Source organism: Halichoerus grypus, chromosome 2 (assembly GCF_964656455.1).
Source record: "Halichoerus grypus chromosome 2, mHalGry1.hap1.1, whole genome shotgun sequence".
Taxonomy (NCBI): Eukaryota; Metazoa; Chordata; class Mammalia; order Carnivora; family Phocidae; genus Halichoerus; species Halichoerus grypus.
This window is the reverse complement of record NC_135713.1, coordinates 83,317,969-83,328,791: the sequence shown is the minus strand read 5'-3', so window position 1 is coordinate 83,328,791 and position 10,823 is coordinate 83,317,969. Positions and strand designations below refer to the sequence as shown.

General features: G+C 38.0%; 1 non-coding gene across 1 annotated transcript; it reads right to left on the bottom strand.

Annotated features, from left to right (window-relative positions):
- Positions 1-10,703: 10,703 nt before the first annotated feature.
- Positions 10,704-10,806, bottom strand: LOC118521961 (U6 spliceosomal RNA). Its single transcript, XR_004910393.1, has one exon. It is a non-coding gene; the product is annotated as a U6 spliceosomal RNA (small nuclear RNA).
- Positions 10,807-10,823: the final 17 nt, after the last annotated feature.

The following is a 10,823-nucleotide window of genomic DNA, read 5'->3' as shown; positions in this document are numbered from 1 at the left end:
CTTTTGTCGTACTTGTCTGCCTAGGAATACTTACCCATCTTCAAATTTGAGAATTGCCTCTGTCGTGAAGCATTACCAGCCTGACCTAGAAAACATGACCACTGAGGGCTGCCACCTAACACTTAAAGAGATGTCTAGGATAGTACGTGTAGTACTGAACTGTGAAGAAGCATGTTGTAGGGAGAGGGAAGAACACGGGAAGAAAGCCCTAAGATAAGAAGGAACATGGGGCTTTTGAGGGACCATGAGGGCTCAGTGTAGCGGAGCACTAAGTTGTAGGAATGGTGGCATAAAAAACAATTGAAGAAGGTGAAGTCTTAATCAGGCAGGGCCTTGAGGGCTATGGTAAAAATGTTTGCATTGTATCCTAACTACCATGGGAAGCCAAGAATTTCTCTAAGGCTGGAAGTGGCAAGATCCAAATTAGGTTTTAAAGTCATCTCTAAGGCTGCAGTATAAATAGATTTTAGGGAAGCAAGATTATTAAAGAGGCAGCTAGTTAGAAAGTCATTACAGTAATTCAGCTGAAAAATAATAGTCACTTAGCCTGGGATGGTAATAGAAATGATAGAGAACATTCAACATTTTTAACCAATTCTCTCTCACTAGCAGACAGATGAGACTATGTTGCTTGATTAAACTAACAATCTGTTTCAGGATGTTCCATGGTCATTACTGGCTGCATCCTGTGACCATCTGGAGACCAGAATGACCAGCCAAACCTTGTGTCTTTGCACACACACAAAAACAACTTTCACAAAATTCACTGGCATGTTCCTTAAAGTTTGCTGTGTTCTTTGAACTCTTCTGACCTTGGGAAAACGCTTTGCCCACAGAAAACTTTTCAGCCAATTGAGTTTGGACTCTTCTTAAAGGTCACATGGACTTATGTATTAAAAATACTATTTTGTACATTTATATTTCCTTTGTTGGCTCCAGATACGGAATTTCTCTCAGAGCTAACAAAGAATAAAGGGAGATAATGAAGAAAATGAATTTTAGGGACCAAATATCTAGTCTACTCTGAATTCAAAGCTTATAGCCTTAGTTGCAAAGACGTTTCATTATTAAATCAGTTATGCAATGTTCATTCCATAAATATTTATTGAGAACTGATGGTGATCTCAGATTCATGCTAGATGTTACAGATGACAAAGCCATTGCCCTCCTAGGAACTCACTATCAGGCTATCAGATAGAGACTTTTTGTTAATAATAAAGCAATTTACTGCCCCCCCCCAAGATAACTAAATTTTTAAAATATGAGAAAGAAAAGTATAGCTTTATTTACTACTGTCTTTATATAATTGAAGCCAAATGAAAAAACCTAGACTATTTTCTAATGACTTTTAATACTGTATACTGTGAATCTGGATTATTGAATTCATCTGAGTTGGCTATCTTCCTACTGTCCAGCCCATATCTGCTAAATAGGTACCGATTTTCTCTTAAGCTGTTTCTGCAGTGGATCTAAAATGATTTCTTGGGGCGCCTGGGTGTCTCAGTCGTTGGGCGTCAAACTCTTGATTTGGGTTCAGGTCATGATCTTAGGGTCCTGGGATTGAGCCCCACGTTGGGCTTCACACTCAGAAGGGAGTCTGCTTGGGATTCTCTCTCTCCCTTTCCCTGTCTCCCAGCTTGCACTCTCCCTCTCTCTCAAATAAATAAATAAATCTTTAAAATAAATTAAAAAAATAAAATGATTTCTTACATTCCTTTTATAATATAGTAACCATAAAAATAAATAAATATGAAAAGTTGTTGAAAATAAAAGTATACCTATATGGGAATATAAATTCCCTGTGACCACTTTTAAATATTTTAAAAGAAATTCTCAGTAAAAATGTGGATCTCCAGAACAGGGAAGGAAAACCATCTTAATTCATTGCACTGTTGAAAGTTGTCTTCTCTGGGACTTTTAGGCATGACTGAGTTTACTCCTTAAAATCAGGTTCATTAATGGCAACCTCATTTGACTCTGAGGGAAGTTACCATTTCTTATTAGCTAAACTGCTAGCAAGATATTTTCTTAATTATTTACATTAAGTTATAACATATCTGAAACACTTTTAATGCTTATTAAATGAGGTACACTTTTTTTTTAATGCCAGGTTTGTATGTGCCTTGTCTCTGTTTCCGATTTTAATGGTTACTGTAAAATCGCAAGTGAATCCTGAAAACTTTCAATCATTGGACCTTCTCTACCAATCAGTTCATTCATTTATTCAGCAAATATTCATTATCTTTCATGTGCAGGTCAGAGATAGGCCATACCAGTGGAAATAAAGTCATGAACAAACAGAATGGCCCTTGCCCTCATAGGCCTGCACATCGCAGTGGATAGATATAGATGTATAAGAACAGTGAGAAAAATACATCGTGTGACACAGAGTACATGGAGAAAAAAATAACCCAAGGAAGGTGATAAATGGCATATTGATTAATAACAAAATGGTAGTTGTAAGAATAGGCCCCCTTATCATCTGGATATCATAGTGGCTTCACATATTTGAATATATATCTGTTTATTACTTGTAAATAATTATAATAGGTAGGATGCCCTATGGGTTCATATAATCAAAATAACTGGTTCTATATTTTGTCTATCATCAATCAAATTACATATTGAAGATGAGCTATAATAACAATGAGTTTTTCTTTGTAAAGTTCCACTGTGGAACTCAACGGGGTCAAATTATAACATCTTAGAACTTTGTTTCCATTGCTCTGTAGTGGAAACTGGCTTAAATTGGCTCTACAAAGTAGAGAATATAATAACCGGGTCCTTGCCTGTGTATATGCATTTACTTTCCAACTCACATCCTACATTTGAAGGTCTTTTGACCCTTCATATCAAGTTTGGCTGAGGTTCTAGGGAAGACTCTTTTTGTTTCAAATTAGGATAACCTGGAGCCGACTGGAACCCGGGTACTTGATTAGATACTCATTTGATTATATTATATACCCTTTTATAAATACGCTAGATTCCTCAGAACTTCTGTAACTTAAAATTCCTAGTAGGCTGCTGCCAAATTTTCCAAAACTAATTGATCTCACAAAAGATGAAAATACTCTTCAAATACATGACACTTTGAATAATATTTTCCAATTCTAAATTTGACTAGCAAACTCTGAACACCATTTCCAAATTCCATTGCCTTTCTACAATCCGTGTTTCCTCCCCCCCCCCCTAAATAGTGATATGCTGGAAAAGGTTTAATAACTGGCTCTTCTGGGTAAAAAGACCCGACTTACAGTGTATTCCCATTTCTGTGGTATAAGTACTCCTACCATAGCTGATTTTGAACTATCAATATGACATCATTGAAAGTGGAGTTACGGGGGCGCCTGGGTGGCTCAGTCGTTAAGCGTCTGCCTTCGGCTCAGGTCATGATCCCAGGGTCCTGGGATCGAGCCCTGCATCGGGCTCCCTGCTCAGCGGCTGGCCTGCGTCTCCCTCTCCCACTCCTCCTGCTTGTGTTGCCTCTCTCACTGTGTCTCTCTCTGTCAAATAAATAAATAAAATTTAAAAAAAAAAAAAAATGGAGTTACGAAGACATGCTCATGGTTGGTTCTCATGAGTCAGGTTGTGCCAGCTCTCTAGCATCCACTGACAAAACACACCTCTGTATCCACTGGAAGGCACATAGAATTTGACCTGTTAAAACTCTTGTTTAACTGTTTCAGGCAGCTTTTTGGGTTATAGTTGAGAATATTGGACATAAGATATGTGAATCTGGAATCTAGTTTATAAACAAGACAACTGCCAAGATGCACTCTTCCTTAGTGTGAACAGTAATGGTTATTAATGATAATTTTATACCTCAAAGGAAAGAACTAAAGATTTATTTGAATTAAAGATTCCTGATGTTTAAATTCTACTCCCCCATCCATTCTTAATTGATAAAACAAACAAACAAACAAAAAAACCCTATTATTTTTCACTGAGAGGTAAAGGCTTTATGAAATTTTGTTTTTGGCCTCGCTGCACGGATATACTAGCCAGTTGACTATCAGCTGGCCAGCACATGATTAACATAAAAAGTATTATAAACATAGCAATATTTAATTATAATGTCATTGGTTGTTTTCATTGTTGAAGGACAAAGTGTGTTTGTCTTGAAGATAACTCAAACTGAGCTATTTTGAAATTAAATACAAAATCACCAGTAACAAGTGTTAGCAGAAATAGTAACATTTTAATCTTACAAAATATTACATAATACATTAAAGTTCCATTTCATGCTTGTAAATTACACATGAAATCACACAGTTTTTTGTCATTGCACAGATATGCATGACCTTCAAATTGTAGCCCCTGTACATGCGTGGGAGAGAAGAAATGCTTGATTGTGGGCTTTGAGTAAGCATCACTGATAGCAGCATGTCGCATGTGCTGAGCTGGCAATGAAGAAACTATTCAGAAAATATTTGTTAAGCCATTATCACACTTATCAGAAATATACAAGATGTTTTCATTTAAACTATTAATTATTTGAACTATGAATCGGAGGTAAACCAAAACCCAGTATCTGTAGTGTTCCATCACATTTTTAGGCAGGCTTTAATATATTATTTCCACCTATACGTCCCCTGTAAAATTATCTGAAAAATGGAAAAAAGTTCTTCATTTAATTATATTGGCCCATCACCCCCAAAATTTTTAGATGATTTTCTAACAGATTACCCAGAATTTTTCATCAAAGTCACTAGTTTAAAACTCTTATTGGTCTTATCTCAAAGGATCTGAGCTTAATAGTAATAATGATACCTTTCATTTTAAAGATGTTTAGTGATTCTAGGATTATTAGAATTATCCCCATTTTACACAGGGAAAGAAAGTAACCTTGGGACATGTGACTAGTTAGAACTGAAATGCAGATTTTTTTTTTTACACTATAAATTCAAAGCATTTTGTAGGCACTTGCTGGAAAACCGCATATATTTCATATCTTATTTTCTACAGCCTTTCCCAAAATTTAGCATATAATATGAAATGTCCATTAATATTCTATCTTCATAAATATTGATGTTTTGAAGGTTCCCACTTCTTACATTATATTTGATTTCTAGTAGAACTCTTACCTTTTCTCGGTGTCTTACAATGGCCTTTTGCATTTTCATGTAAATGATACCTTATCAAGTTGTACACACAAACACACTAGAATTGGAATGGGAGGTAGAAAAGTGTGCTAGGGAAGGAGAAGAGGAAGAGAGTTTGGGTGATTTTGTGGGGTATGTGTCAAGCACAGTGGCCAAGAGATCCACACCTACAAATTTGTGTTTCTCTGCTAAGTTGTATCAGGCAAAGGGAAGAAAAACAAAAAATTGATGCCCCCCTTTTCCTCTAATAAGCTCAACTTCTCTGTAAGGTTGTTTTCTGTAGCAGCTAACTACAGTACTATGTCTCCAAAGATGGTGATCCTGTTCCCTACCACTTGGGGTCATTGAGAAAGAGACTAACATTAGAGTCAGGATTTCCTCATTCGGTGGAAAAATCCATGCCTAGCACCATGCAGTTTTAAGGCTGTATGAGGAATGCAGTTGAATAACATTGGCTGGAAAAAGGAACAATACACTTCGCTTTAGACTCTAAATGACCAAATTTCCAGAGATTCCATTTTAGGGACTGTCAGTCAGGAGCAGCATTGAGGAGCTAAATGTGTGCATGTCTGGACTCCACGGCTGCTAAAAATGTTCCAGCTGCCAAACGGGAAGTGAATGTTTCGTCAGCGTGCAGCTGAGGGTTAAACGAGGACAGCCAGGCTGGGTACACTGCCATAGTTGCCTGTGTATGTTCACCTCATGCTATAGGATTCCTTTCCCACCAGTCAGCTCCATCTTTCTCTCCTTTATGCTTAATAAGTATTCATACATTTAAATTTAAATGTAATTTTTTGTGTATTTTTGTGGGTGTTTAGATGTTTTATATGTCTTTTTGAGATAAAGCTTGTTAAGGTTAGAGATAATCCCTGGTTTGCTTACAGCTCATGTGATCTGATTCACCATAATGTGAACTACGGAAGAGGGCCATGTTGCAGAGCAAGGTGTTGGTTAATTTCCTCCACTCAAGGGGGGAAGTGCATGGCAGACTATGATCTAATTCTAGAGGGTCTACAGGTTCAGATTTAATGGCTTAATATAAGTGATAACATAAACTTGAGGACCCATTTGGTACAGAAATTCTTACTTAAGACCTTTTCTCAACAACAGCAAAAATCTCTCAGTGGGATAACTAAGAAAAAAGGAACTAGTAAAGAAACTTGGCTCCCTTTGCACTAACTCTGGATGAGGGTAGGAAGTCCTGATGATATTTAACCTCAGGGTAGCTGTCAACCCGAGTTTAGGGTCAGAATTGATACTCTGTATATGGCTCAAAATGCCCAAACTAAAAATTTACATTAATGTGGTCCTGGATTGGCAGTGTTCCTGGGTAGAATGTATGGAAAAATGCAGATGTTTTAAATCCAAGTCTCAAAGAGTTCTCACAAATACATTTCCAAGAAACAGGAGTACAGAATGAAAAATCTCAGAACATAGTACAGAACAAGCCACTTACAAGTAAGAGAAACAAAAACAAGAAAACGGAGTATCATCACAACAAAAATGAAAGGCCATATGTTGAAATTATAGGCTATGGAGTATATGATAACAAGCATGTTTAATATGTTTAAAGAAATTATTTTTAAAGAACTAAATAGAAATTCTAGGAATAAGATATATAATAATTAAAATTAGAAACTCTGCATACGGGGCGCCTGGGTGGCTCAGATGGTAGGCATCTGCCTTTGGCTCAGGTCATGATCCCAGGGTCCTGGGATCAAGTTCCGCAGAAAGCCTGCTTCTCCCTCTCCCACTCCCCCTGCTTGTGTTCCCTCTCTCGCTGTCTCTCTCTGTCAGATAAATAAATCTTTAAAAAAAAAAAAAAAGAAATTCTACATAACAATTTAAAAGCAGTTTATAGACACAGAAGAGTGAATAAGTAAGCTAGATGATTAAAAAAATTTTCCAGAATTCTGCACAGTGATATGTACATTAAAACTGCTAGTAGGAGATACAAATATATTTAAGTGTAGCTGAAAGTATGCTAGTACTGTAAAAGATACAAATCTTCACATTGAGGTGCATAAGGAACTCCAAGCAAGAGAAGTGAAATCCATCCCTAAACTTGTCACAGTTAAACTGCAGAACATCAAGAATAAAAATAAAGGTTTTTTTTTTTTTTTAACAAGAACAAAAAGAATGAGAAGTCTGACTAGGAATCTGAAACTAGATGGACTTAGCAGAACTCAGGAAGCTTCCTACTCTGAAATGACAGTAGAGAAAGTAGAAAAAGCAACCCAGGATATACCTCAAAACCCACAAACAGCCCGGCACTGGCAGTATCTGATAATTTTGGAAGTGGGAATAAAGTTGGGCCTAAAAAAGGAGGATTGACTCAATGTTGAAGAATTAGTAAGATACCCAAAGCCTTGTAACTCATATAGCCAGGGGATTGCTATTTTTCTTCTTCAGCAGAGCACTGGAGGTGTCTCCCCCAGAGGAGAGAACACAGTGTTTCTTGACTAGAGGTCTCAGGGCACAGCTGAGCAATGAAAACCTAACCAATTAAATGAAATGTTTACATCGTGGCTATGCAGATACCACCATTCCTCCACCAGCCTCTTGGCTCTGAAACATTAGCAATCAGGTTTGACTGGCAAGGAAGGAGAAAGGAAGAATCTGTCCTGGGGTCCTCACAAGCACCCATAGGCACAGATGCCAGCCGTTCCCCAGTGAAATGGTTTAACCAAAACACCTTGAAGTAAACTTGTGGTCAGTAAGCCCCCTGCATGGACGTGGAGCTCCAAATGTTTTTTTAACACCCCGTTCTTAAATGACAGCTAGCAGCCAGGGATCATTATGAGGTATTGAGGAGTATCAGAAGCAGACCTAAAACAAAGAAACATAAAAAAGCATTCTTTTTTTTTTTTTTTTTTTGAGATTTTATTTATTTGACAGAGAGAGACACAGCGAGAGAGGGAACACAAGCGGGAGGGGGGGCGGGGGGGGAGAGGGAGAAGCAGGCTTCCCGCAGAGCGGGGAGCCCGATGCGAGGCTCGATCCCAGGACCCTGGGATCATGACCTGAGCCGAAGGCAGATGCTTAACGACTGAGCCACCCAGGCGCCCCAAAAAAGCATTCTTAAGAAAACAAACCACACGAAGAAGAGAAAAATATGTGTTTAAGTTATTTTATATATTCAGAGCGATAAATAACATAGTGCAGCTGTAAAAAAAAAATAAGATGCTTTATTAAAAGGACAGGAAAAAGGAGCTGTGTAAGAAAAACCACTAGTTTTCCCCTCCTGAGCCTTTCTCCTGTACTACTCACACAGAGCACTTCTCTGTGTCACTTCTGAGACTTCTGGTCACTAGATGTGTGCCGAATTTTCCCCAAACCGAACGATTCTCCATGACACCAGTTGGGTGTTCTGCAATTTAACTCTATTCTGACACTATCTACCTGGAGAGAGTATCAGATCCAACAGGATACAGGCTCAGTCCCACAAGACTGATCCCCACTTCAGATGCTAATCACAAATAGGGATTCCCAAGTTACCCACAATTTTGGTCAGATTTGGCTACAAATTAGAGGTTCCCATGACTTCCCCTCAAGTTTGATTAATTTGCTAGAGCAGCTTCTGGAACTCAGGGAAACACTTATTACGTTTACCAGTTTATTAAAGGATATGATAAAGGATATAGATGAAGAGATACATAGGAGGAGTTCTGAGAGGGTTTTGAGGGCAAGAGCTTCTGTCCCTGTGTAATTTTGGGGTATGTCACCCTCCTGGTGTGGATGTATTCACCAACGGGGAAGTGCTCTGAACCCCCATATTATTGGGATTTTATGGAGGCTTCCTCATGTAGGCATGATCAATTATTAATTCCATTTTCAGCTTCCCTCCCATCTCTAGGAAAGTGGGAGTGGGGCTGAAAATTCCAAGCTTCTAATCATGGCTTGGTCTCTCTGGCGACCAACCCCCATCCAGCAACCTCCCTAGAGTCACCTCATTAGAACAAAAGATGTTCCTGGTGCTCTTCTAAGTTTCCTAAGCACTTCTGTGCCAGGAACCAGGAGCAGAGACCAATATATTATCTCACAGGAGCCACTGAAAATTATAAACATAACATAAATTAGAGAGACTTAAAGCAGAGATAAGAAAATCTCCCAGAAAGTAGAGCAAAAAAGGCAAAGAGATAAAAAAATAAGAGAAAATAAAAGAAAGTTAAGACACCATCCCATCATATCCAAAATTCAAGTAGGGAATGTAGACAAACAGCAAAAAAAGTAATATAATAGTATTTCATAGAGCAGAAGTTCAGGAATTTCCAGTTTGGAAAGGCTCGCAGAGTGCCCAATACACGGATAAAAATAAACCCACAACAAGATGCATCATTGTAAAATTTCAAAACACCAGGGGCAAAGAGCTTCCATAGAGGGTGAAAAGCAGGTTAACACACAAAGGCTAGAGAAGCAGAATGGCATCAGATGTCTGAACAGCAATCCTAGACGCCAAACAGGAATGGAACAGTGCCTTCAAAATTCTGCGGCAAAGTTATTTCAACTTAGAACTCTATATTCAGTCAAACTGTCAACATTAGAGAGGCAAACACAGAGGGGCTGTTAAGGTAGGAGTAATGCTTTATTTTTCAGGTTTGCTGGAGATTAAGTATGCATTTTATTATTCTTTAAGCCTTACAGGTATGTTCTATATATTATTTAAACTCTAACCTATCACAGAATTTAAACAACCCAAAAAAGTAGCCAGTAGGGCAAAATGTTAGAATTTAGGAGTTGAACGATGGGTACACGCATGTTCTGTTATTCTCTGTACCTTTTGCGTACTTCATGCATATTATGATAAAATATTTTAAGAAGACTTTTAAAGAGTAAAGGTTGGGAGGGAATGTGGTATGGCAGAAGAGAATGAGTGACAGCACACTAATAGAACATTCTCTTCCTCCAGATTTGTAAGAAGTGTTCTCCACGGGGGGGGGGGGGGGCTCTTATTCCTACCAACTTATTTTACCATTTTTATACTTACAGTACTAAGCAGATGGACTCAAGGAGTCGTCTCTTCCACTTACAAACCGTCACAACGTGACCTTTTTTGTCAAGTTATAGACCTCTTGGCTTGTTACGTATGCTGTACCAAATGCATCTTGGTGTCTTTCTTTTTCAGGTATTATTAGAAGTAGGTAGGCTATCACATCCCCATGGATGCTGTCTTACAGTTTATTACCTTGTGTAGGCTTTGGGTTCAGACCAGCTGGGCTCTTACCATCTAGTAGTATTGCCTTGAGTAAGTTTCTGTCTTCTTTTTCAGTGTCCTCATCAGTACACTGGGAATAATGATAGTATCTAACTCGTAGAGCTTTTGTGAGAATTACTGTTAACTATTGTTATTATCATTATTTGCAAATGGCAAGGTCGTACTGTCTTAAACTAAAAGTGGTCATCATAGTCCTCTTAACACCGATAAATAAATGCATAATGAACATTTTTAGTTGTAAGCTTAGATATAAATATAGCCACACCACAGAGAGACTAATAAAAGAATCATAAAACAAATATAAATATGGCAACCCTAAGGATTGGTGGAAGGCACTACTAAGAGGATATCTGAACTATGGATCTGTTCATTTTATTTATTTTTATTTATACAGAGAACATTTCATGAATTTGTGTATCATCCTTGTGCAGGGGCCATGCTAATCTTCTCTGTATTGTTCCAATTTTAGTATCTGCTGCTGAAGCAAGCACCTGTTCATTACTTTT